Source organism: Hylobates moloch, unplaced genomic scaffold (genome assembly GCF_009828535.3).
Source record: "Hylobates moloch isolate HMO894 unplaced genomic scaffold, HMol_V3 SCAFFOLD_3, whole genome shotgun sequence".
NCBI classification, from domain to species: Eukaryota; Metazoa; Chordata; class Mammalia; order Primates; family Hylobatidae; genus Hylobates; species Hylobates moloch.
The window spans coordinates 73,717,857-73,744,593 of NW_026652278.1; the positions used below are offsets into that span (position 1 = coordinate 73,717,857).

General features: G+C 54.4%; 1 protein-coding gene across 5 annotated transcripts in view; it reads left to right on the forward strand.

Annotated features, from left to right (window-relative positions):
• The window catches only part of ZMIZ1 (zinc finger MIZ-type containing 1), a 246,166-nt gene that overhangs the window by 99,243 nt on the left and 120,186 nt on the right, over positions 1-26,737 (forward strand). Inside the window, exon 1 of one of the 5 annotated variants that reach the window (XM_058436429.1) lies at positions 17,180-17,200. The exons of the other annotated variants lie outside the window; for them this stretch is intronic. The gene's annotated coding sequence lies outside the window, so the exon portion shown is untranslated. Of the gene's footprint in view, positions 1-17,179; positions 17,201-26,737 lie in introns of those variants that run through there. 5 annotated transcript variants of the gene reach the window in all.

The window sequence follows — 26,737 nt, forward strand, 5'->3', positions numbered from 1 at the left end:
TCTGCACACAGGCACCCCATGGCCTTTTCTTGTCTCTGCTCCTCCAAGCCAGCCATCTGCTCTTTCCCCACTAGACCGTATACTCCTTGGAAGCTCAGGGCAGGCTGTGAACCATGTCCCCAGCACAGTCCCTGGCCACTTCTGTGTTGAAGGGCAGCTGAAAGCCACAGGCACCCAGCTGGTGCACCCTGAGCTTCCTCTGGGCATAGCAACAAGGTGATGTCTAGCATCCCAGTTGCTAATGTGCTTGTGGGCCGTGTTAAGAAGGATTCGGAGGCTGTGTGCAGACTCCACGAGAAATAATGCTGTGCATCGTGTGGCGCATGGTCGTGCTCTCAGCCCTGCTCCCTGGGTATCAGGTCTGCTTGATTGATGTCTCAGCTCTGGACTGTGGCCAGTGCAGGAGGAGGGAAGAGGCAGGGACCTCAGTGTGACCCCCACAGGTGACCGTCCACCCTGGCTGCTGGGTGAGCTGGGCCCCAGAGAACCTTCTAGAGCCCCCAGGGTGTTGACTGGTTAACGGAGAGCAGGAAATTTATGGTCGCTGAGCCTTTGGAAGCTTTTTGCTCACATCTGCCTCCCCCATTAAGTGCTTCTCACCCTTCTTCAGCTCCAGTTTGGGAAACAGCAAGCACATCTTGCCTCACGGCTGTTCTGGGACCCTCCACCGCTCCCGAGGCATCTTTAGGGACCTCTGTTGGAGCCTAGGGGAACACGTCTGCTTCATAACCTCTGTGGATTGCTCCCGTGGTGCCACTTCCATCTGGCCCACCCTCAGTTTGCCCTTGTCACCACCTGGTGCCCAGGTGCCCTTGTCACCACCTGGGGTTCCAGCCCCCTATGCTTCGTTGCCTCTGCCCCCAGCAATTCCCTCTCAGGTAGGAGTTCCCAGCTGCCTCCTGCCCGGCAGCTCCAGCATGGTCAAGGATTTAGCCAGGAGGACTTTGATGCACTAGAACCTATAAATAATCTGGAGCATTTTTATCTGTATATGGAAGAAATGCAACAGATTTCCTTGCATCCTGTAGCCAGCTTAGCCTGTCCACAGCCACAGCTCCAGAAAGGCTGATAAAGATCATCTCATCCCTAGTATTGACTCCCCCAGGTGCTGCCCAGACACCTCCATTGCTGGAGAAGTCACCACACAGTTTTGCTCACGTAAATTCAGTGTGATAGAGGATAAAGTGTGGCGTGTGGTCAAAAGTGTGTGGGTTTCAGGGACAGACGGTTCTGGGTTTAAATCTCTGTTCTGCCACCTATCAGCCAGGTGAGTCTGGACAAGTTTCTTTCATCTTCGACTCACCTGTTTCCTCATCTGTAAAGGGGTGCAGTGCACCCACCTGGCAGGATAAAATGCAGCAATAGCTACACAGCACCAGTCCTCTCTGTTAGCAGCAGACTGGTGCCCTTAGGGAGATACCTCCCACCCCTCAAACAGGAGCATCTGCTTGAAGTGGGCATTTGTTAGCTCTGGACCCAGACACTTCCCTCTCCAGAGACAGTGGACCCCCAGGTCCTCTCTTGAGCTTTCAAGTGGGAACTTCCAGGAGGATACTTTGAGATGGAGGCGCAGTGCTTCCCAGGCATGCTAGCACTCCCAGGCCACCTGGGACACCTGTTTAAATGCAGATCACCAGGCCCCTCTCCTGGAGTCTGATTCTGTAGATCTGGAGTTGGGCCTAGGCCTCCAATTTTTAAACAGATGCCCCCAGAAAATACCTGCGATCTGGCCTATCTGGGACACACTGGTGCCTGCAAAGGGGAGCTGGCCTAGAGACTTGAGCCAGTTCCTCTCTTGTGGCTCAGTTTTCACACTGATAAACCAGGGATTTAGATGACCTGGCAGGGATCTTCCTGCCCTTAAAACCTCATGAAAATCAGACAGACATTCCCTGATGTCCCCTCTACCAGGCTCCCTGGGGCAGATCTGTGGGTTTCCGCCCCATTCCTTCTAGCCACAGAGCATTTGGCTCAGCAGCCTTCTGCCAGCCTCAGAGCCCTAGGGATAGATAGAGAAGCTGTTCCCTGGGTGTCACATGCCATTTATTGGCCATTCCCTTGCCTTCCAGGAGGCCCTAACTCTGCAGGCATTAGCGGAGTCCACTCAGATCTGAGATCTTTTCTGTAAGCTGAGCTGGATCACTAACTGGTACCTACTGGGAGGTAGGTCAGGGGCCAGAGTGGGTGGGGGCAGTCCTGCAGCTCCTCTGAGGCATCTGGGAGCCTTATTAGTTAACACACATGAAAGCCTGCAGCATTGGAACTGCAGAATGACCCGACAGAGCCCTCTCTGTCTTGTTACAGATGAGGAGACTGAGGCCCGAAGTGGAACGTGCTTGCTAGGAGGATGTGAGCTCTGGGAGCTCCATGTGGCTCACAGTCTGGTCTCTGGGCCAACTCATGTGGCCCACCATGCCTCTCCTTGTGTGGTCCATCTAGGACGGGCAGCCCCACCAGGCTTAAGCCCTCAACTTAAGCTACTGAGTCCCTAGGAAAAGACAGTGCCATCTCAGGACAGGTCCGAGGGGCTGCCTGCTCCTGAACACTGGTCCCTTCTTGGACCCGCACTGTCAGCCTAAATCAACAACCCCCTCCCAGCCCATGGGTCCTGCCACCCCAGCCAGGGCAGCCCCCGTGGAAGCTTTCCAGGAATATCCACACACAGCGCGGTGAGCTCCAGAAATGGAAAGGCTCTCACACTCCCTGCTCCCTCTGGTTTTCCACTTACTGCTGCTCAGGGGAGTTAATAAGCAGAGGTGAAAAAGCTGGCCCTGTCCTAATGAGATCTCGTGTAAGGCAGCTGGGTCTGGGCTAATGCCAGAGAAGGAATTCTTCACTGCCGGGCCTTCACCCCACCGGGGATGAGGCCATGGCCTAGAACTTAGGGACTGGCCTGGGCTGTCGCTCAGAGGATGCCAGGGGCCAGAGCTTTGTCTCCTTCCTGAGCTGGGAGTCCCATTGGGTCCTTAGTTCACATGTGGTGCCTGGTACAGCACCCACCTTCAGGCCTCTGCACAAGTCAGCCCCTCTCCACTGCACTCTCCATCTGTACTCAGTAAGGCAGCAGTATTTAGTAAGCACCTACTATTTGTGTGGGTCTGTGCTCGGCTCTTCAGGAGACAAAGAAACAGACCTGTGCCAGCCCCAGGGGAGCTCACAGTCTAGGCCACTGTAGGCCACACGCAGGAAGAGAATTTTTGATGCACCGTGTCCACAGGGCAAGGGATGTGTTGAGATCAAAAGAGGAGTCCTTGGGGAGTGAGGGGCTATGGAAGGCTTCCTGGAGGAGGATGACTGTAATGGATTGACACTCAGAGCATTTCAAGAATTTCAGGTGGGGCTAGGGCTGGGGCAGGTGATAGTGTTTGTACCAGAGCATCACTGGGCACACACCTGGCCCTGTCCTGTGACAGGAAGGCCCAGCAAGGACGGAGCCATGCTATTGAGGCAGTCACAGGCTCAGACCTGGTACATCGTAGGCCATATCCCTATGAAGTGAATGACCAGCACAGAGCACTGCTTTTTAAGTGTAGGAATGTAGTAGGCACTCAATAAATGCTGACCAAATGGAGGGTACATCGCATACACTCAAGTATCCACAGAGCAACCAAGACCTCAGGTCAGGAAGCAGCAGGGACGAGGAGATACGGTGTGAGGCTCCTCTGGGGCAGGGGCAGGGCTCAGAGTAGCTCAGCCTCATTCGCTGGAACCCAGAGTAGTGGGTGCCTGCTGGGGGCATCCTTCAGAGCCACATGTCACCCTCCTAAGGGCACACTGTGACACCTGACCAAGCAGGAACATGGCGGGTGAGAACGCCTAGGGCCCAGCTGGGAGCCTCCCTGGGGCACATCTGTACCCAGTGTTTGGTGCATGCCCTAGACAGACCCACCCTCCCTAGAGCCTCTGGGACAGGAGGAAAATGAGCGCCTGTGGCATGTCTGTCACTGAAGGGCAGAGAACAGGCCAGCTACAAAGCCCTTAGATGGTCATGGTTATGATAATAGTAATAATGACAACAGTATCAGCAGCCAGGGCATCATTTATTTGATCCCAGTGACACCCTATAAGGTAGGGACCAGTATCATCTCCATTTTATGGATGAGGAAACTGAGGCAGAGGGAAGTCAGGAAAATAGACAAAGTCTCCAGGTGCAGAACTAGATAGGAACTTGGGTCCTTTGACCCTAAACTCCAGACTGGCCTTCGGTTGGCCTCTCACTCAACCTAAGGAGCATCCCATCCAACCCTCACTCCTGTCATATGGAGCATGAGGGCCACCGTTGCATCTTTTGACACAAAAGAGGAGGAGGACACAAACTCTCCAAAAAATCATTTTAAGTCTTCCATTACCAAACTTTACACAGGTCCTTCTTGTACCTTCCCAGCTCCATGGGAAAGATGAACAACCAGTGGCTGGATAATGGGCCCTTCCCCTGAATTGGTCCTTTGTAACGGAAGTAAATTTTCTGCCAGCCTTTGGTGCCCGGCAGTTTGATAATAGAGGTGTTTAAATGGTAATGACTGTGGGGCCAGCCAGGAGAGGAGGCAGTGAGTCAGATGGGGGATTCAACAGGAATTAAAGGCACTTAATCGCAGTACAATATGATTTTTCCAAATCTGCTGGCTCTGCACCAAGAATGAGCTGACCCTGGACACCCTGGGGCCTGGGCTGCTCAGGGCCTGCTTGGCTGTATCAGGGAGGGCTCTGGGCTGAGGAACTCCCGGGAGGTGGCACTGGCCTAGGGCAAGCTTGTCCAACCCGCGACCCATAGGCCACACGTGGCCCAGGACGACTTTGAATGTGGCCCAACACAAATTCGTAAACTTTCTTAAAACATGATGAGATTTTTTTGCGAACTTTTTTTTTTTTTTTTTTAGCTCATCAGCTGTTGTGAGTGTATTTTATGTGTGACCCAAGACAATTCTTCCAGTGTGGCCCAGGGAAGCCAAAAGATTGGATGTCCCTGGCCTAGAGGCTCTGAGAGCAGATTAGGACCAAAGAGTCCAAGGGCAGCCTAGTGTCCCTGTTGCTAGGAAGCCCCTTAGGCCACAGAGGACAGTGGACAGTGGGGCAGGGAGCCGGGGGGGGGGGGAGGGGGGTGGCTTCTCTAGGAGTGTAATGAAGAATTTTGAGAATATACCTTGATCAACAGACAGAGAGCAAGGGACCTGCCTAAGACTACCCAGCCAGGATTTAAGACCGAATCTTTGCTGTTAATCACTAAGTTATCCTGTAGAGTGTGTGTTATGTGTTGGGGGAATCTTAATGGTAGTTGTGTTAATTAGCACTTACCGCAGTTATTTTATATGTATTATCTAATTTAATCCTCATAGAAATCTGTTTCAAGTATGAGTAAACTGAAGAACAGAGACACTAAGTAATATGCTCGTGATCACACAGCCACTGGGAGGTAGGATTAGAATTTGAACCTGGCTCCAGCCTGGGCGACAGAGCGAGACTCCGTCTCAAAAAAAAAAAAAAAAAAAAAAAGAATTTGAACCTGGCTCCATCTAACTTTCAAGCCTGAACCCTCAGCCAGACCCAGGCACAGAGCATCTACCCCAAGGGACCAAGACCCCTGCCAACCAGAAAGATCAGGGAAGCTTCTTGGAGGGCATGTCAGAATTTGTTTCCGATGGAGCTGGTCTGTAAAATTCAGGTTCCCTGACCTCCCAAGGGCTCTTGCCCATCCTCAGATTGCATCATGGGGCCCACTTGCTGGGTTCTTGGAGGGCGAGGTGCATCGTGAGTGCATTCCTCAGATTCCACTGGGATTGCTGAAGCGGCCAGCACAGGTTGCACCCACCAGCTGTGGGGCAGGCCTGCCCATATTAGATTGCAGCTTGGAGCCCTTCTCAGCATCACCCAGGACAGTTCTCTCAGCCAGGGTGGGGTCAGCGTCAGGGACACCGGGGACACACAGCTCCCACTGGGAGGGGCACGGAAGGGCCGTGACCAACTGGACAGAAGAGAGTTAGTGAAGACAAAGGCACGCCAATCCCTGGACTCCCAGTTGTTGGCTCCAGAGGGATGAGTCGGAGAAGTGGCAGGTGGTGAGGCCCTGCCAGTAGATTGCACCTCCATTTGATGGGCAGTGGGGAGCCGGTGAAGGTTTTGATCTGTAGAATGACTGTGTGCCATTTCTCACTGAGCTTTCATAGAAACCTAGCATGTCAGAGGACAGAGACCAAACACGGTCAGGAGAGTGGCTCTGCTCCCCTGGGTGCTGGCAGGGAAGGGATGCTCATGTTGGGAATCCCTTTGTAGCTGAGATGTCCTTTTGCAAGTCTGGTCTTTAAAATCCAAGCCCAGTTGGTGTGGGGCATAGAAGAGCTCAAAGTGTTAATTTAGAAATGCGGCTGAGGTTGGGGGAGGAGTGCGCAGAAAACACGTGGCACACACAAGATGCAGGCTCAGTGTAAAACTCTGGATGCCAGAGGCTGGGGGATCCGAGGGTCCAACAGTCCCACTCCTTTTGGATGGGAGAAACTGAGGACATAAGGGGCTTTGCCCGAAGAGGCCCAGGCCATTGCAGAGGAGGGCGCAGCATCCCCAGGTGACACCTGCCCTCCAGCGGGGCTTTCCTCCTTCCACTGTGTGTCTTTGACCTTCCTCCCAGGCCTCTCTCTGAGCGTCAGCTGAGGCTGAGGGTTGGAGCCAGCTAGGAAAGAGAAGAGCCAATGTGTACCTTCCAGGTCACCTCACCAGGCTTTGCAGGTACAGAGCAAGGGGGTTCGCAAGGAGCCAGTGGGGACTCAGTGGCCTGTCTCAGACATTGATGTCATAGCACCCAGATAGGGAGGGAGACCGCTGGTGGCAGCAAGCCTTACCCTAATGCACAACCCAAAAGAAACCCAGAGCAGTCCGCCCAGGGTGGGGCAGCTGCCCCAAGGTGTCCTCTGTCCACCTGTTTCTGTCCCGCCGCCCTCACACTTCTCAGCGGCCACAGCTGCCCATCTGCCTCTTCCTCCAGCTCTGCCTCCTTCTGTGTGTGGGCCTCCTCTCATGATAAACCCTGCACTTCCCAGTGCTCCTTGCTCACCCATTTTTGTCTGTCTGGCACCGTGTCTCTCACTTGGGTTTGTCCTGCCCCGATCAGCTGGGTTGTACAACCCCAGAGGGCACCCTTCCCGCAGGAGGCCTCCTCTCTATCTCTGGGCTGGTCTGGGCTCTACCTTGGTGCTTGCTTGCTTCTGAGGACTTCTCTAGTCTGTGCGCTCTGTGTGTGTGTGTGTCTGTCTGTGTGTGTGTGTGTGTGTGTGTGCATGTGTACAGACCTGCATGTGTGTGTCCCTCCCCCTGGCCACCACACCCCTCACACCACTCATCTCTGCCCATCCTTGGGCTGGGCTCAGGTTCCTCCCCACTCCCCATGGGCCAGCCAGCAGGAAGGCAACCTGCAGCCAGAGTGTGGAGCCCACTCCTTGCAGGCAGCCCCGGCATTCCTGGCTGCAGCAGACCCTCCGGGCTTAGCCCACAGCACTCCTGGGAGCCGGTGTGAGCCTGGCCATCATCCAGCCTGGAGAGTGGCTCCTGTTTGAGAGCAGGAATGTCCTGGATGGGAAAAGGCAGAGAGGGGAGAGTTTGTGAATAAAACAAACAAACAAGGGATTATTTTCCCTGAAAATGTGCCCTTTGTCTAATGCTGGAGCTCAGGGAGTCCCAGAAAGTGAGAAACGGGGCATAGGGAGGGCACTGTGCATCCTGGGCTGGGGCTGGAGGACACAATGGAGGGAGGGGATGGGGCAGCCACACAGACCACACGTGTTCTGGAGGCCCAACGGGCCAGGATGACATTCCAGGGCCATTTCAACTCTCTCTCGAAATGTCATTAATATATGGCTAGTGGGGAGAGCTCCCAGCCTCTCCCAAACCCACTGTGTGAGCGGAATCCCCTCCAGCCACCACCGCTTAGTCATTTAGCAGACGTTTATTTAGCACCTATGATGGACCAGCGCTCTTCTGAGTATTTGGGATGCCTCTGAGCAAGAGACTGGGTGTCTGCGTCATGGAGTTGACAGTCTGGCAGGGGAGGAGAGAGGCATAGATCTTAGAGCTCCGAGGTCTTCCTGACAGTCCAACCCAGTCACCCTCCCGATCATACTGCTGGAATCCTGAGGCTCAGGGAGGTAGGGAGTCAGCCCTCCATCCTCCTGGTGCCAAGGCACAGCCCATTGGCATAACATTCGGTGCACACTGGCTGAATGAACACCCCTCTTGCAAGCATTGCTCAGTTTACCGGGAATTTCCCAGAAGCACCTGGGGATAGGAGGGGCTGGCAAGGACCTGCTTGATAGCAAGGCTTTTGGAGGTTGCAGGACCTGGACTGTGAGAGGTGTGCAGTGGAGGTGAGCTGCCATCACTGTCATCAGTGGGGAACGGGACAGTCCCCCTTTGCCAGGGGACCCCGTTAGGAATTTGCCAATCTGGGTTGAGGTCAGTCTTTCTTCACTAATAATCTGATGGCATTGGGAAGTCTCTTTTCTCTGTGGGCCTCAGTTTCCCCATCTACCCAGTAAGAAGGTAGGACTGGCTGATGTGAGCGCCAGGAGGCCAGGGATTGGAGTTTGTGGCAATGTGTCTCCGGTGCATCTGCTGCTGACAAAACCGTATAAACTGTACCGTGCACTGGGAATGAGGCCCCTCAGGGATCCCACAAGAGGCCCCCTGGGTCCTGGGACCCCACCCGGCCTGTCTCGGTTCCCAGCTGCAGCAGGGCCCGGGCTTGCTCTCCCCAGACAGCCGGGCCAGTGAAGCGTGGGCCTGCTCACAGCGCCTGGCAGGGACCTGTAAATTGAAAACATGATGTTTCCTGTTGGGGCTGGACTCAGTGTGGCCTTGGAAAGCTGGCCTCGCTCTCAGGAAGCCCTGCTCCCCACAGCACTGCCACAAAAACAGTGGAAAAGTGAAGTCTTTTCAAGTCTGTGTTTCCACTGTAAACAGGGGATAAAAGCTGGCCTCGCCTCCCGGAGCTGTTCAGGCCAGGCCCCTGGGCCCTGTCTTTGGAGGCACCTCAGTTGCCCCTCTGCCCCAGGCAGCACCCCTCTAACTGGAGAAGCCGCCCTGTGCCCCCAGTTGACAAAGGCTTACGGGTTTAGTTCAAGCACGCCCAGACCCATTAGTCCTCATATCCACCCTGCGAGGTGAGAAGGGCAGGGGGAGATCAGCAGAGCACAGAGAGGCATACGACTTGCCGAAACACACACCACCAAAGGAAGGCAGACCCAGACCCTGCCTCCTGCCCAGGATGTCCTCACAGGGCCTGCAGTCCCTGAGGAGGCTCTTGTGTGTGGCCCTGGGTGCCTAAGCACAGCTGCTGCCTAACCCAACATGAGCTTGACTTTGTCCTGTAAATGGAGAATCTCACACATTTAGTGGAAGTGACTTATTTTAAACTTTAATAATGTCCTTTTTTTCCTTATTGTAAAGTATATGCATGCTTGCCACAGACAGTCTGGAAGTCAGAAAAGTGAAGGAAGAAAAATAAAACTGCCCTGTAATCCTCCCACTCAGGGGTCATCCTGGTCATCATTCTAGTGTGTTTCTCTCTGGTCACCTTATAATTTTCTTTTCTTCTCTTTTGGACTTAAGTCATGAGGAGGCTTCAGGGCCATTCAATGCTGCTATTAGACATGATCCTTAATGGCCACATGGAGGGGCCTTAGGAGGGGCCGGGGCAGTATCCTCATCACAAGCAGCTTGCTGCTGGCTTGGGCTGGGTGTGATGGGGTGCTGCTGGGGACTCTGGGGAGATGCCCCCTACCCTGCAGCATAATTCATGGTGAGGGCAGCTTGGCCTGGACCCTCATGCTAGAAAGTCTTCCAGTGGCTCTGATTAACTGTGTGACTCTGGCCCACCTGTCCCATCTCCCCATCTGTGAACTGGGCAAATGGGCCCCATTCAAGTGCTCATGGCCGCCCTTCAGCCTGCTACCAAGTCACTGCTTGCTGACAACCTGCAGGTGTGGCCACGCAGTCCCTTACTCAGTTGGTCGTGAACAGGGTGCCTACTGTGTGTTGGTGAGTGATGCCTACCAGAGGCGCCATTCTCTCCACCATCGCCCCTCCTATGTTCCTGCCCCTTTTAACCTGCAAGCCCATCCAGCTCCCCTCCTCCCTGACCCCTCACCAGTTGGAGCTGGAGCCCAGCTGGGTGGGGGTGAAGGGGGTCCCAGGAGGAGCCATCTTCAGCCCCTTCTGCCCTGGTGACGTCCTTGGTGGCCCTGAGACAGCTTAATGGAAGATAGATTAAGGCTGTCTCCTCTTGTTGGGTTCATGTCTTCACTTTTCAAGCCCTGCTCTGAGTTCACGGCGGCATCCCTGCCCCACCCCTCCCCCACCCGCACTTCCTTCCCTCCTGCTGTAATCTGTCAGCCCAGCCAGAGAGAGGGCCACTGGTCTCCAAGGTGATTGAATTATTGTGGGGGAGACAGGCCAGGGTTTTCTGCGTGAGTGCTTTTGGCTTCCTGCCCTTGGAGAGGGGCTGGGGGAGGTGTATGGTGGCAACCATGGGCCATGGATCTCGCAGACAGCCCTGTTCTCCCAAGCCAGGGCCACATGGAGCCCTGCCCCCGCCCAGCTCAGCGCTGCTCTGCTCCCGCCCAGGTTCCACCTCCAGAGGAGTGGGCCCATCTCACCAGACCCTGGAGGAAGGAGAGGAGTCGGGCAGCTGTGACTGCTGACTCACACATGAAAATTTCTTAAACATCTGCTATCTCTGTGCTACAGGCCAGGGACCCAGGATGGAGAAGAAGAGGGATGCTAGCACATAAAACACTTACTGTATGTGCCAGCCCTCCAAGGGTAACTCCAAGAGTTACTGTTACTGGTAGCAACAGGTAAAAGTTACTGGCCTCAGTTTTATAGCTGAGAAGGGTGCCTGATATGAATTCCTTCTCCCACTCACCTGTGGACTCCTAGAGGACAGGGGCTCTGTCTGGATCCCTGGGGACTGCAGAAGGCCAGCCACTCAGATAGGACCTAGTTAGTGCCTGGTGAACTCAGTTCTACTACAGTAAGACCAGAGAGGTGAGGTAACTAGTATGAGGTCACACAGCCAGAAACAGAATCCCATTTTGCCTGGCTCTGCACCCCCACTTGGTCTCTGGGGCACTACGCCTCTTCCAGGCTGAGTGTTGGCAAAGAGGCCTGCCATCTAGCTAGCACTGCCCAGCTACATGCCCACTGTGGTGAGCTGAGAGAGAGCTGAGTGGCTGCAGGTCTCAGCCTCTTCCCACTGGTGTGCTTCAGTCTGCTGGTCAGGCCCCACGCACTGTCTCCCTGCAGTCTGCTTCTTCCCTGGGAAGGAGGGGCCAAGAGGGGAAAGCCCCTCTCTCTGTCCTGCTCTGCACTCCAGCTCATGGAAATGAAAAACACATTGGCTTCATTATCCCTGGATTGAATGAGCAGGGTTGCCATGGCAACAGCCATCTCAGGCCCGCAAGGGGGCAGAGGAGGGGCTGGCAAGGCTGAGGCAGGTGGGGACCAGGCAGTGGGTGAGCAGGCACTCCAGGCAGGCAGGCCGCAGGGACAACTGCCACGCGTGCCACCACCCTCTCTCGGAGGCCAGTGTCAGATCAGCATCCTGGGGCAGGCTGGGCCATGGCAGGCAGGCACCATCTTCCACTGACCTGCCCCTCATCCACTCGTTCTGTCTCCTGTCCACCTGTCCCCTTCCTGCAGGGTGCCGAGGGTGGAGACGGGCTGGTGCCCCACAGCACCATGAAGATGAAGGAGACAGGTGGAGAGAACAAGGGAAGAGGGAGCGGAAGGGAGCCAGGAGGGAGCATGGCCTGCTCCTGATCAGGGACAGCCCTCTGGGGGGCCTCTCGAGAGGCATGGAGTGAGGAAATGCCCCGAGGTGCCAGGCTGTGCACACCCAAGCACGCCCGTGACCAGGGCCATCCTAGTGACCCTGTCCCCCAGCATCACCCTCCTTAAAGAGGCTGGGTCCCCCAGTGTCTACTAGGACAGTATGAGTGATCGTGGCTATGGGGGTGACCACAGAGGGTCCTGGCCCAGTGTAGCCTGGGCCATCCCATGACCCTGACCCTGACCAGAGCTAGCTTCCCTGATACCAAAATGAACCCTCCTTTTTCCAGGGCCTAAGTGCCACCTGCCTCCTCTGTCCCATGGGCTGTCACCCCAGGGCTTGCATCTGAGGGTGACATCCCCCAGTAGGCCCTGCCGCCCCTTTGCAGTCTGGCCCAAAGGAAGTGGGCTGCACCCCTTCCTCCTCTGAGTTCCCCAGAGGCGTGGGAGCCTGAGCTGCCCCTCTGGAGTGGCCCCAAGCAAACACCACCACCTTCCTCTGAGCAGGCAGCCTCAGCCAGTCTCTCCATGTGACCCAGACGATGGGGCAGCTGACAGGGGCCCCTGCTCAGGGGGGATCAAGTGCCCACAAGAGACTTTCCTTTCAGACAGGGCCAGTCAGAGAAGCCCAGTGCTGACCCCAACTCCAGTTGCAACTTTGACTTCAGCCCCAGCTCAAGCCTGGTGTTTGGGGCCAGCACACCTGCACACGTTTCCAGCTGCTCTCCCATCCCCAGCTTCTGCTCCAGTTAGAATGCCCTCCCGCCATGGCCTGTGCCTCCCCAAATCCAGCCTCCTCCCACTGCTTTTTTCTGATGGGGAAACAGAGGCTGAGTGAAGGGAGGTGACTCATCAAGGCCACGAGGGAGTCAGGACAGCGTGGCTGTGTGTGGGATGTTCCTTTCCCAGGAGGCAGAGCCGTGGGTTCCCACTGAGACGTACGAGAGTCAGTGTGGCCCTGCATCCTGAGTCTCCCTGCTAGAGCAGGCTCAGGCAGGAGCAGGGAGCACCCGGGTTTCAGCCTCCTGATGGCCCTTCCCAGTGGGAAGGGGCCTGGGAGGAGGCTCAGGGGCTGACTTAGGTCGCCATTCTCTTCTCCAAGCCTTAGTAAATGGGGACGGTCCTGTGGCCCTGCCTACAAACGGGCTGCTTGCTTCTGAGGAGGCTGGAGTGAGCAGCTGGGCAGATGCAGTTGTGGTGTCACTGGTGCCGTTTGTAGCCTTGTCCTCCCGCCAAGTGGCGGTGGATTCTGAGGGGGAGACAGCACAGGCAGGAGCGACCCCAGCACCTCCTTGGGGCAGAGGCAACCCAGGGGCTTGAGCAGCCACCTGCCTGCCCACCAGCTGCAACCAGACCCCAGAGGCACATTCTCAAGGTTCCTAGGCCCTCTCAGGGAGCCGGGGTGAAGCCCAGGCATCATTGTGCTTGTAGCTCCCCAAACCCCAAACCGTGGGCAGTGCTCACCTTACTGTCCTCTAGGGCCTGGCTGTCCGGGTCACACCCCTTTATGACCCTCTCTGGGCCTCATCCTGCCTCAGGCCAGCCCTGGGACCTTCAGCCCATCCCTCCCTGCTCTTCTCTCTCATCCTTCCTCTACCCACAGCCCACAGTCCCCATGGCATTTGTCCCCATCATTGACCTCCCCTGACTTGGCGGCTGCGTGTCCCGGCCCGCCTCCCAGCCACCACCACCACAGCCACCGCCCGGCTCCCCACCAGCAGCTGAGGGCGGCTGCTGGACAAGGCTGTCATTTTCCCTGCTGGGGATTACAGGTTTGGGGCTGCGGGAGTCTGAACTGGAGGAGGAGGAGGAGCCAGGACTCACCCAGTGCCAAGCTGGAGAGAGACGAGAGACACCTCACAGGAAGGATGGGCTGGTGCCTGGCTCTGTTTGGGCTGGGATGGGGAATTCAGTCACCTGACATTACCAGAACTGTGTGTATATATGTGCGCATGCGTGGGTGCATGCGTGGGCACACCTCTCCTGAGGGGCAAGGGCTATCTCCTACTCATGCAATTTAATCCACTCAAGCTCATTTTTCAGATGAAAAAGACAAAACTCAGAAAGGGCAGGGGACTGGCCTAGGTCACACAGCAGTTTAGAGGAGAGCCAAGTCTGGGCTGCCTCCAGCTGCTGCCTGATGCACCCACCTCCTTCTTGCCCACCTCCAGGAGAAGGTGGGGGCCAGGAGTACCGACTGGGTGATTGCAGACCTCCAAGAGGGCCTGCTTCTCGAGAGAGCTCTGTGGGTGAGGTATGGGCTGCGTTTGGGGGGAGAGTGTGAGCTGGACTTAGAGTGCAGCAGCATTGGTTCTGGGTGTGCAGGAGCTAGGAATGTCTCCCAGGGGTCCACACCTATGAACACTGGGATGGGATTAAATACCAGCAAGGTGACCCCAGTGGACCCAAACCCCTCTGGGAGAAAGTGGGTAAGTGTATGTATGCCAGGGACAGGGCCTGAGAGCCCTAAGAGGCTTGAGGATTTGAAGAGGCCCAGGGTTGGAGAGAACACAGCGGAGTGGTTCCGAGCATAGCCTCTAGAATCAGACTGCCTGCCTTCTGAGGCCGAGCCCAGTCACTTGACTTCTCTGGGCCTTGTCTCCAGGGTCTCCATGGCGATTAAATGAAATAAATCTTGAACACTTAGTGCTGTCCGTGGTGTGTGCATGGTACGTATTCATTAGATGTGCACTCTTTTCCTTCTCCTCGGGTCTGTAGGTGTTTCAAGGCCCTGCCCTTCACCATCTGAGCAGTGAGGGCTGGAGTAGGGCAGTTAGTATGGTGGGTCAGCCAGGCAGGTCCTGGAACTGTACTTGATGAGGCTCCCCCTGGACTGGGTCACTAAGGAGCCAGCATTTCTGATAAGCAGTACCAAGTCCACCTAGGTTGGCACCCACTCCCAGGGGTGGACTGGCCAGACTGCCGGCAGCCAGAGGGACCTGTCAGAGCCAACCCTTGGCCCCTTTCAGGCCCCATGGAGCAGGGAGCATGAGGGAGCCGAGGCTGGGGGGAGGCCTGCCTGTTCTTGGGAATTCACGACGTGTCTGCCTGTCGCAAGTACCTTGATAAGGAAGATTTGTGGGTGAGATTTGCAATTCTGTTTTCTTGGAGGGTTATAAATCAGCTGCATGCACACCCGGGACGCAGCACAGGCCTGAGGCTCGTGCATGCACACACATACACACGCACACACCCATGTGCGCAGAGACACAGTCCAGGTCCTGCTTGATATTTCCCAGTTCTCTAGGTTGATGAGCTCTATGAAGGGAAAAACTTGGGCCCCCAAACTGCTGTCTGCCCTAACAGGGTCCCAGAACCATCCAGAATGAAGGATGCAAGGCTGGGAGATAGGGTATCCCCATGGTTGGAGAAAGAGTGTGTTATATGGGTTACGAGTGTGAGCTCTGAAGTCTGCCTGGTTGGGTTCAAACATTGGCACTGTGAGTTACTAGCAATGCCCTTGGCTGTGTTGCTTTCAAAGCTGTGTCTCAGTTTTCCCATCTGTGCAATGGAGCTAATTATAGCGTGTACTATGTAGGATGGTTGAAAGAATAAAACAGATCAATATTTGCAGAGTGCTTCAAGCAGGGCAGAGCACATAGTAAGAGTTCAGGAAGGCACGGCTGTTATCCTATCATCATCATCATCAGTTAAGGGTTGGGTTTTGGGGTCAGACCAGGGCTGGAATCCCAGCTGTGCCCCTTATTAGCTCTGTGAACTTGGACATACTCATGACACTGTCTTAGCCTCCAGTGCCTTCTCAATAAAAGGGACTATTCCTGTCTACTTCATAGGGTTGTTTAAAGGAGATGAAGGGTGCAATATCAGACCCTTAGGAAACGTCGGCCAGCGTTGCCTCTGCCTTGAGGTGGAATACTGGACAGGTGGCTCTGCTCCGTGGCCTGTCTTCCTGTGGGAGGACAGTGTGCAGAATGTTTAGAAGAAAAGGGGAGGTTCTGGGGAGGGGAGCAGAGGGGAGGATTCCAGGAACCTCTGTCTTCCTTCCACCATCAGGGACAGAAAGCGCTGGCCAGAGTGGCTCTCCCTGCCCCTGCCTCTCCTTCCACCCACCCCTCTCCCGATGTGCACACGCAGCATTGTGAGCTGTGAGCATGAGAACAGGCCTTGGAGTCTGGCAGGTGTGACTCACGGCTCTGCCATGCACTTACTGGGTGGCCTTGGGCAGGTCACTTAACCCCTCAATTCCCTCTATCGAGGGATAATTGTGCCTGCCCCACCTGGCAGCTGGAGAACAAATTAAATGAGATAATGTGTGTGGAGCACTTAGCACAGCTCCCAGAGGCGCCCTGATAAGTGCACTGCAAATGCAACCGCCAGCCCCCTCTCTGCCTCCTCTCCTCCCTCTGATCCTCACTCACCTCTCTCTGCCTTCCCACACCTGATCCATGGACTGTGTCTTTCCAGGCCAAACCTTTCAATCTTTCTCTCTAGGAAGATGGGCTCTGTGTCTAGGAGATGCCAATGGAGCCATGTGAGCGAGTGTGGATGGAAGGAGAGATGAGTTTAGAAATCCCAGCCTGCTCTTCTGATCCAGTTCCCCTGTGCCAGCCGCACAAGGGCCAAAGTGTGCTCTGCACGAAGCCTGGCCTTTGCTGATCCATTGCTGCCGGTCCCCGAGCCTTTACTGCCTCCTCAGGGTCCTCAGCTGCTGTCAGATGAAGGCTTGCTTCCAAGCTGTTCCTGGATTTTTACCTGCTCAGCCATAAAGCCCTGCAAAGTGATGAATCTGGGGATGAGTAGCTGCTTGCACAAGTGCAGGCAGGAGAGACGGGAACCAGTGCCCATATTTTTGCAGAGCCAACGTTTTTGTACCTCTCCTACCCACCTCACTGCCCAGGCGAGCAGGATGGTGAAGGCTTGGCTGTGGATAATTGTCGGGAGCATCCCAGGCCAAGCCTTGGTCTCCCATCAGAACTTTGGAGGCTGGACTCCTCTGTTGCCAGGGAAACCGGTGTGTTCCCAGGAAAGGAAACCACAGCACTTTAGCTGTTAAGACGCCCCCCTCCCCCCGAAATGAGTTCCCTCCAAAACGGATTCGCCCCAAAATTGTTGAGTCGGCAGCATCCTGCCTTCTCCCTGAGCCTGCTGAAATGATAGAAAATGCAATCTGCCCCTGACCTTGTGCTTTTCACCTCTTTTTAAAACATTCCACTGTAGCACAAGGACATGTTTTGTTTTTTCTTATTTATCCTCCTCCCATGCCAGCTGGGGCTCCAAGTCCTTCTCTCCAATTGTTGACTGGAGCCAGAAGGGAAAGGACTTCTACATCTTTTTTTTTTTTTCCTTGTTCAGCTGTCAGCAGAAATAAAACAAGCAGGTTTATATTTGGAAAGCAAAGGGTCTCAGCCACCAGATCGCTATGTCCGGGGTAGGTCAGCCTTTGTATCTTCTCCTCCCTCAACAACGGCTTGAAATTTGATCCACAGATTTGCAGAGTTGAGGGTGAAGGGAGGGTTTTTGAAGTAGGCCTGTCTTTACTCACTTTGACTTTTAAATGCCATTGGAGGATTGTGGATGAATCTTCAGTGGCTGACAACACTGGACCTTGGAAGAGATGGTTTTAGAAAAGAATACCCTGGAATAACCCCAGAGCAGTCAAGGTTTGGGCAGCATCTGGAGTGTGTCTGTCAATTCCTGTCCATCGTCTGCTCCCTGTACAGGGAGGTTGGAACTCTCACCTGGGTCAGGAGGTTTTGAGGCTATCTAAGGAGTAGCGAGGAGTCCCAGCCAGGCCCGATGACCCCAAGCGTTACTGTTAGGAGGCAAAACCAAACAGGAAAGAAGGAAGAGAGAAATGTGGCCAGTGTTCACTTTCGGGTCCCTGGATGTTTTTGAGGACACTGTAGAGGAGGGAAAGGGTGTGAAGAGACTGGGATCCAAATACCAGACACACACCCGCCACCCACGCCCTTTGGGCCTGGGTCTTCCCATCTGAACAACTGCCTGGCCCTGGATCCTGTCCAAGCCCTTCCATGGTCTGTCCCATGGTCTATGCTCTCGGGGTCACTTTGGGTGATCTGAGCAGTTAATTTTTTACCTCGAAGTGACTCTCTGTTCCGTAAGTAATTTTAAACAAATTCTCTTCCTGTCCTTGCACTTCCATGGGGGAAAAACATGACCCACCTGGGTTTTTCACCAGCCGCCACAGACTGGCGTGTCCCAGGCTGTGTGCCTGCTAGAAGCCCTGGGCAGGAAGGGGCTTGGTGGGGCCTCCAGTGTTTTTTAGCCCCATTTGGGATTTCCAGCGGGTCTTTCTTGTTGATTCCCGAAACCCTGTCAGATCTTGCTATTAGCATGAGGCTCTCAGAGTATAGAGTAAACTAATGAATTACAGCATGATTACACAGCACATAATTAACTTTGTAATTAATATGCAACTGCCACTTAAGCTAAAACACTGCTTATAGAGACGTACAGCAATGGTAAATCACAGGTCAGAAATAGCACTTTGGAATTTTCAAAAGAATGAGCGTGAGCAGGGAATCACTTAAGGCAGCAGGGTGAGTTAATTAAAAAGCAGATGAATGGTGAGAGTCCTGCTTCATTTCAATACCGTCTCCCTTAAGAAGGACCCCCGTGCCACCCGCCAGCCTGACTGGTCAAAGGGGCACTGAGCATGTGGTTTTATTTCCAAAATAAGACAGGCGTTCCCTGCCCACTGTCTTAACCATCTGCCCAGCCACACTGCCCCTACTGGAGGCCATGCCCCCTTGGCCCTTGGCACCTGGCTCCACCTCTCCTCCTCCAGGAAGCCTGTGGGATGATCCCCAGCCTGGCCTCTGCAGTCTAGCCCTCTGGTAGGCACTCCCAGCAGGTAGGTTAGTACTGCTTGTCTGCCTTCACCTGGATTTTAGGCTTCTGGAAATCAGTGATGTCATCTTACTCTTTTTGTTTAATCCTTTCTTCCCCAGCCTCCTGCAAGAGTGTTAAAGCTAGAAGATGCCTTAGGAATCATCTCACTCCGTCCCCACTTCATCAAGGCCATAGAGTCCAGGGTCTGAGCGCTGTAGTCACACCACAATATGGCCTGGGCCGAGCAGAAATTCCCTCTCCCATGCCTGGCTCTAGCCTGGTGGACGCTGCCAGTATAGCTGCGTGATTAGGCTGGAACCTTTGAAATGAGATAAACCCAAGTTCCAGTCCCAGCAACCTCACTGCCCAGCTGTGTGACCTTGGGCTAGTTGTGTAATGTCTCTGGGCCTCAGTTTCCTCTTCTGTGAAGTCTGAGCTGTGGTGTCCACTTTGCTGGGTTGGAGTGAGAATTCGATGGGATGATGTATGCGAAGGGGCCTGGTGCAGCGAGTGGGCTCCCAGAAAGCTCAGCACCCCAGCCATCCTCAGAGGTTTGGGGTGCAGGGAGAAAATGAGTGACATCTTGATCAGCCCCTTCCTTCTGGGGCTGAGGAAATGGGCACAGAGAGGTCAGCCATGTGTCCACAGTGCAGTACGCGTGCTGGCATGCTTGGGACCCCCAGACCAGGATCCTCCTGAGGAGACACCTTGTGTCCTGTGTCCCTCCCAGGCTGAGCACAGGCGGTACAGAGCTGACCCAGGGCAGTGCCTGGAGAATGAATGAACCCAAGGGCCTCCCCCCGGGCAGCCGGAACCCGCGCAGTCTGCCACTTAGCTTCCCTGTTCCCCAGCCCCAGAATAGTGTGGAGATAGCTTGGTTTTGTGGATAGCTACTGGGCTTTGAAATCTGATAGATCTGGGTTTGGATCTCAGCTTTGCCATCTTCTGATCTTAGGCAAGTTCCTTAGTTATTTTCAGCCTTAGTTTTCCCATCTTTAGATGGTGCCACTCATTCATTCTACCTTCGGCTATATTGTTATAAAGATAATTCACATAAAATACCAAATATGCTGCCTGAAGTACATAATGAAGGACATACCTATTGTTCTTGTTACTATTCAGAATTATGAATGGAGATGGCAGCGTGACTGCAGGAGGACCACCCACCTCTAGGGCCTCAGGTAGAGAGTCCTCCCTGCTACCTGGGCCACCTGGGCCTGCACACACCCTGGCTTCTGTGCCTCTGGCTGCAGTCATTGCTTGGGTGGGACAGGGGAGGGTCATCTTCGCCTCAGGCAGCTCATGTGACCTTCCTACTCTGGCCTTTGCCCTTCCAGGAAGTGTTCTGGGCCGCTCTTCCCACCCCAGAGCCAGTCTTGCTGGGGGAGGGAGCCCAGGGGGTCTTCAGGCAGGCTCATGGCTGGTTGGGTATATCCGAGGTGGCCATGGCTTTCATGAAGCTGGACATGATACTGGATTCAGAATCCAGGATTCAGATCTTTCTGTGGCTTCTCTTCGCACAGACACCTTTGTTTCTGGTCCCACCTTTGTGGCCAGAGCCCAGCTTGGAGCTAGGAATCTTCCTCCTGTCCCCCACCCCCCTAGTATCCCCTACCCCAGTCTTTTGCCTGGCCAGCTGGCCCTCCTTGCCTCTTCTGTGCCTCTCCTCCAGCCTCTCCACCCTTGGGCCACTCCCTTTAGGTCGGCATTTCTCAAAGCAAGTCCTGGGGAAAACTAGTTCTGTGGGATTTTAAAATGTGTTTAGTGAAAAAAGCATTTTTGCCATCCAGTAACATTGGGAAAAGCCAAATTTCGTAAGGCCCTTCCCGTGCGAGCGTGCTTTCGTGATCTCCCAGAGGAGGACAGAAGATGCAGCTTTCCCCAACTCATCTAACCGGGAATGCTTCGCTCAGGAGCACCTCCTGGGACCTGGTTTCCAAGAAACAGATCTGGGCAGAGCCATCTGGGGTGTCCCAGCCACCAGAGCACAGCTTTTCTCTGATCTCCTGTCTTTATTAGAGATGGTGCCCAGGCAGACTTCATCTGGGCATCCAGGCCACTGCTGGAGGAGCTCACTTGTCTGAAAGCTCCTACCCTAATTCATCCTTCCCTCTGGAACATTTGTGACTGTCCTTTGCCACTAGAATAGAGTCCCTCCAGCTCCTCAACCTGACATTCTGGCCAATGGCATGGGACCCCTGCCTCCCTCTCAGCTGCTGCCACCCACGACTTCTGAGGCGCCCTGTTGAGCTCATGGTGTAGTTCCCAGAGGGCCTGTGGAGTGGTGCTGCTTAACTCTCTCATGCAGGCACCCAGCTCTCTGGCTCCAGCTTCCTCCTGCCTCTGATGGAGCCGATAAGACCCACCAGGGCACTCTAGAGAGTGAATGTTCACCTGCTCAGGGCGAGGCTAAGTTTCCTAGTCACTAACCCAGTGAATCAGCACAGCAGCCTATGAAGTTGTACAATTATGGTTACTGTTGTTATTATTTATGGATGAGGGACCTGAGGTATACTGAGGCTAGCATTGTGCCCCAGGGCACAGAAGCCAGCAAGTGTCAGAGCCAGGATGTAAGCCCAGGCAGCCTGGTGCCCTTAACCACTAAGCTATACTGCCCATCTAAGATGGGGTGAAACATGGGTCAACTCGTGAGGTTATAACACCAAAGTGCTTTGTAAACTGTAGAGTGCTGTGCACATTAGACTTTCAAGTCACCAGGCAGCTTTGGAGCACCTAGCGTGATTTTTGTCTCTGTTGGCTTTCAGCAGGCAGCCAGGAAGCGTGTTTTTGGATTGCCTGTGGGGTGTCCAGCCTGTGCTTGGAGGGTTTCAGGAATGAGGGCCCTCTACTCTTGGGCCGAGGTGGCTCAGTCCCCTGAGTAGCCTCACACCCAGAGACTCCTCTAAATGAAGATCGGGCTAGACCCAGCTGACACATGCCCCTCCCGTGCCATGGGCTTTCTGGAGAGGAGAGCTTGATGGATTGCTGTGCCAGCCTCAGCCCAGCTCCCACCCCCGGGTCTAGGGATACTAGAAATCTCCACAGGGAGCTGTGGGGGCTGCCCAGGGCCTCTGCAGGGAGAACCATAGCTGCTTCCTAGTAAGAGCCAAGCCTCTGTTCCCATCACACTTGGCATGGGCACCCTGTCCTACCCCACCCCCACCCCCAAGGCGGCTTGGAGCTCCCCAGGGCAGGCCCGTTTGAGCTGTCTGTGGGCTGACCGCAGGCCTGGCCTGGGCAGGCATCAGCAGGGGTGGACTGGATGTGGTTGGGGCAGTTGGGGCTCCTGAGGCCTGGGTGTGGGCCCTGGCCCTGCCTCAGATCCACAGTGGGGCCTTCAAGGCTCTGCTCTAAGCTCCCTGCCCCAGACCTCCGTTTCGTTGTCTGTAAATGTTAGGATAGGCCTGTGCAGATCCCAGATCACTTCCAGATCTAAGCCATGAGGACTTTTCATTGTTTTTCCATCTACCACTTTTAGCTCAAATAAATGTCTGCCTTCTGATTCCTCTGTTTCCTCAATTTTTTGGTTTTTTTAGAAATTAAAAAACATATATATACTAACAGTGAAGAGCAGCTAACTAAAGGAGTACACGCATTGGCTCAGGAGGAGCAGCCGCTGCCCTGGGTCATTCACACCTCCCTGTGTGGCTAGGTAGAAATCACCTACCCACTCAGAGCCTCAACTTTCTCATCTGCAAACTGGAATAATACTTGTTTGCAGGCTACTGTGAGACTGTGATAAAAGGTTGCTTGAAATTGGCCCACCCATCCATAGAGGCTCTTAGCTTGAAAAGAACCTGGCTATGACTCTCAGTTTAGGGTAAAGAGCACAAAGTCAGGAAACGGGAAGTTTGCATGTGGATCTGCTTGGTGGCCTCAAGCTAAGCCCTCCCCTCTCTGGCCTCTGTTCACTGCCTTTTCAAAAATAGACCACCTAGAAGACTTCATCTCATGTATTGTGTACCAGGTGGTTAACAGTGGCTGTGCAGAAGTGTGTGTGGAGGACTGGCTGGGCATGCCTGGACTCACTGAGAAGAGTGCAGTGATTGATTAGCCATGCCTGCTATGGGTGCAGGAGGTGAAGGGTGGTATAGATGCCACCTCCACCTCTTGCATACCAGAGCATTACCATCCCTATGCCAGCTGGCCCTTAAGGGCTGATCTAGTTCTGTCTGACTCTTCCTGGGGGATGACATTGATCCTGCCCCTATTTGGAGCTCCTGCAGAATGCCAGGTGGGATTTGGAGCCTTGGGGAGCTGGGGGTAGGGAGGGGACAATGGAGAATACCTCCATTCCTGGAGCCAGGGTGTAGGAACATCTGCTAGGGATTTACAGCCTTCTAGAGGGCACCAGCTGGTGGTCAGGGGGTCCTTCCTCTGTCTACAGTCACATCCTTCCCTATATCCTCCAAGGGCCTTTGGGTAACTGTTCTCACACCTCTCTTCCCCACTTCATGGCATCTGAGCCTTTGGAGTCACAGACAAGAGCCTTGAGTCAGAGCCAGGACAGGGGCACTGCATGAGCACTGCTATCCTGGGAGAGGCTTGTGGCCTGGGCCCAGCACTGGACGGGCCTGTGACTCCCTATCTTCACCATCCTCAGCACTCCACAGCAGTGCTAGTCACCTTCCTCTCACTCAGGGAAGTTGGGGATGGGGAAGGCAGTATCTAGTTGAGGGAGGTCTGCCACATTCCCATGGAAAACATGATACAGAGAAACATGGGCTTTGTAATCAGACCTGGATTCAAATCCTGGCACTTGTCAGTAGTGTGACCCTAAGCAAGTCATTGGACCTCTCGGAGGCTCAGTTTCTTCATCTGTAGTAGCCTCTGTTTCTTCATCTGTAGTACTGTAATAATAATTGGAACAGCATGGTAGAGTTTTGAGGCTTAACTGATATGACATAGAGAACCTAGTGTTTAGCACATACAGGTTTGATAGTTGTTCAGTACCTCTTTCCACTCTGAGGAAACAAAGTGTAGGGGCGTGGCCTCCTTGGGAATGAGAGAAAGCCCAAGGAGGCTTCTCCAGAGCTGAATCCAACCCTCCTTTGCCTCTTGGGAAGAGAAGCTGTCAGAGAAAGTTCACTGTGAGGTCAGGGATTTGGAGTATGGCCAGAGGATGGCAGGAGGGTTTGGCCTCAAGGGCATAGCCTAAGCCCTCTAAAGTGTCATGTGCCCAGAAAGACAAGGCACACCAAATGCAGCTAGAATCCCAGCCCTGTGTGGGTTGGGTCAGTGGGCTGGCCCCTTTGTCAGGGTCACATCGCTGAGTGTTTCCCCAGGAAACTGTCACTTCTGAATTAACTTCTGTGTCCCAGGGAAGGTTGTTAGGCATAGCTGTGTGGGGCTGACTCTCATGAAGCCCCCACTCTGAAATGCCAAGGTTACATTATGTTATCCCACTAGCCAGCATTGACGATGGGTGTTCCCGTGAACAAGGATGGGTGTTGGGAGATTGGATCATGGAGAGAAGTGGGTCCACCCTTCCGGAAGCTTTGAGTGCCAAGCCAAAGCATCTGAACTCTGTGGCCAGGCAGTGTGGAGCCGTGTCAAGTCTTGGCACAGGAGCACTGCCCTGGTTGAGGAAGGAGGGGCTGAATTCTGAAGAGTTGTGGTCCGAATGCAGAATTTCACTTTTTGAAACACTGTCCCCTAAGTATTCATTTGCTCAGCTCCTCAACACAGTGGGGCAGGGAGGAGATGGACTTTCCTGCTTGACAGATGAGGATGCAGGCTCAGGAAGGTGAAATAGCCTCCCACAACCTCACAGCCAGGAGGTCTGGCTCTCAGGACCACTGCCTACCCAGGGGCCCCACCCTATGCAATGACTCAAGCTGGCCTGAGGGCCTGCTCCAGTTGTCCTGCTAAGAGCTGGAAGCAGCTGGCCCCGTGCAGCTGCCCGGAGCTGCCTCTTCCATCCCTCTCCCCATCTCGTCTCCTGTCTCTCTGCCCTTCTTTCTGACTTCCCTGAGATAGGGCACAAAGTTACTCTCCTACTGTCCTTGCTTCACCACCACCCTCTTCCTCGACATCCAGCCTGTGTGCCTGGTGCAGGCTACCGAGGATTGGGAATGCACGAGCCGCCTGCGACATGACCACAGGCAGCTTCCACACCTCTCTGAGCTTGTACTCATTACTTTTAAGGTGAGGAAGTCATCAGTCTACATGAGTGCTTGCCTAACCTTGGTCACTTTCATCCCATTCATATTGTGTTTAAAACAATTCTTTAATTCACTTAGGTCTACTATTGCTACCTAATTTAACTGCATCCTAAATAATAATATTCATGAACTTATCAGTCCAAAAACTTGACTATGAGAATGTAAAAGGTTTGTCCATGGACCTTCTAAAGTCATCCTTGACCCACCAGCAGTACATGTATCTCTCTTTGGGAACCCTCAACGGGGTAACCAGTGTCTCTCTGAGTCCTAGGATCTTCCGATTAGGGCTCGGTGATGGGTTTTTCACCTCTCACCACCCTGGGTCCCATGTACACCCAGCAATGGGCGTGCGTCCACCTGCCTGTTCACCCATCTAATGAGTACCTGCTGAGTACCGAGCCCTGGGCTAGACTAAGGGATCTGTAACTGGAAGACATTCCAGCTGATGGAGAGACAGATGCAAATGCCGCTAAGATGGGGGTGTGTGACAGGGACATGGAAGGGATAGGGATGGAAACCAAGAAAGAGCACGAGGCTGGGCGCGGTGGCTCACGCTTGTAATCCCAGCACTTTGGGAGGCCGAGGCAGGCGGATCACGAGGTCAGGAGATCGAGACCACGGTGAAACCCTGTCTCTACTAAAAATATAAAAAAAAAATCAGCCAGGCGTGGTGGCGGGCGCCTGTAGTCCCAGCTACTCAGAGAGGCTGAGGCAGGAGAATGGCGTGAACCCGGGAGGCGGAGCTTGCAGTGAGCCGAGATCGCGCCACTGCACTCCAGCCTGGGCGGCAGAGCGAGACTCCGCCTCAAAAAAAAAAAATAAAAAAAATAAAGAAAGAGCACGAAAGAGTGACAGTTGAGCCATACCCTGATGGATGGGAGGTGTCCACGCATTGCGGGCAGAGGGACAGTCACAGGCAAAGACATGGAGGTGCGATCTTGAGAGCACCGTCCAGGAGGCAGGGAGCAGCCCCACGTTGGAGACAAGGGGTGTGACTGAGAGTGGTGAGGGCTGGGGGCGAGGCCAAAAAGGATCCCGACTGATGCTGGCATGTGCAGGTTGGCAGGTCATTGCTGAGCCCAGGGCTCATGATGTTTGTCCCTCTGGGAGTCTAAGGCTGATGAAGGGGCTATCTGGGATGTCCTCTGGACCCCTAGGCTTTCCCTCCTGGCTGTGTCTTGGAACGCAGCCTCTGCTCTCAGGCTGTAGGCAGAGCCGCCCACTCCTGCCACTGGCACCGCTTGCCCCAGGGGACCTAAGCTGCAGATGTGCATGGTGATTGAATCATTTCTGCACACCACTGCTCACACAGCTCCCTGGGGACCCCCACTTGCCCGTGCAAGCTGTCATGAGATGTGTGTGCTCAAGTGCATCTGTGTTGGCATCCAGCATGTGCACATACCTGCTGTGAAGTATGCAAGGGGGCACGTGTGTATGTGCCTACGCACACACACGTATGCTGTGCAGACGCCTCTCTCTGGGTGCGTGTGCATCATGTGGACTGATGAACTAGTGAGGCCTCAAAGGTGGGAAATAAAACACTTGTGTTGGGACAGCTGACTGTTCGGTTGGCTGCCACCCTTGGGAGCTAGCTGCCTGTGGAGCTCCACATTTCTATGGGGCAGCTAGGAGCACCTCATCCCCATGTCCAGTGAGGAGCCCGCTGAGGGCCATTGCCTCCCCCAGCCGTTGAGACAGTTGAGATGCGTCTCTCCTTGCTGCCTTGGCATCCCAGAGATATCCAGGGCTCTACTTGGACCTGTGAGAGGGGCTCCAGCCCAGCTCTGCTCACGATGCCCTCCGTGTCCTCTTCCTCTCCCTACCTCCGCCTCCCACCCTGCCACATGAGGGCATGAGGAGGGTGTTCCCAGGCCTTTTCAGCTCTCAACGTTCTATCCTCCGAGCAGCCCTCTATGCATAATCGCCGCTAACTTTTCTTGAACTAGTCT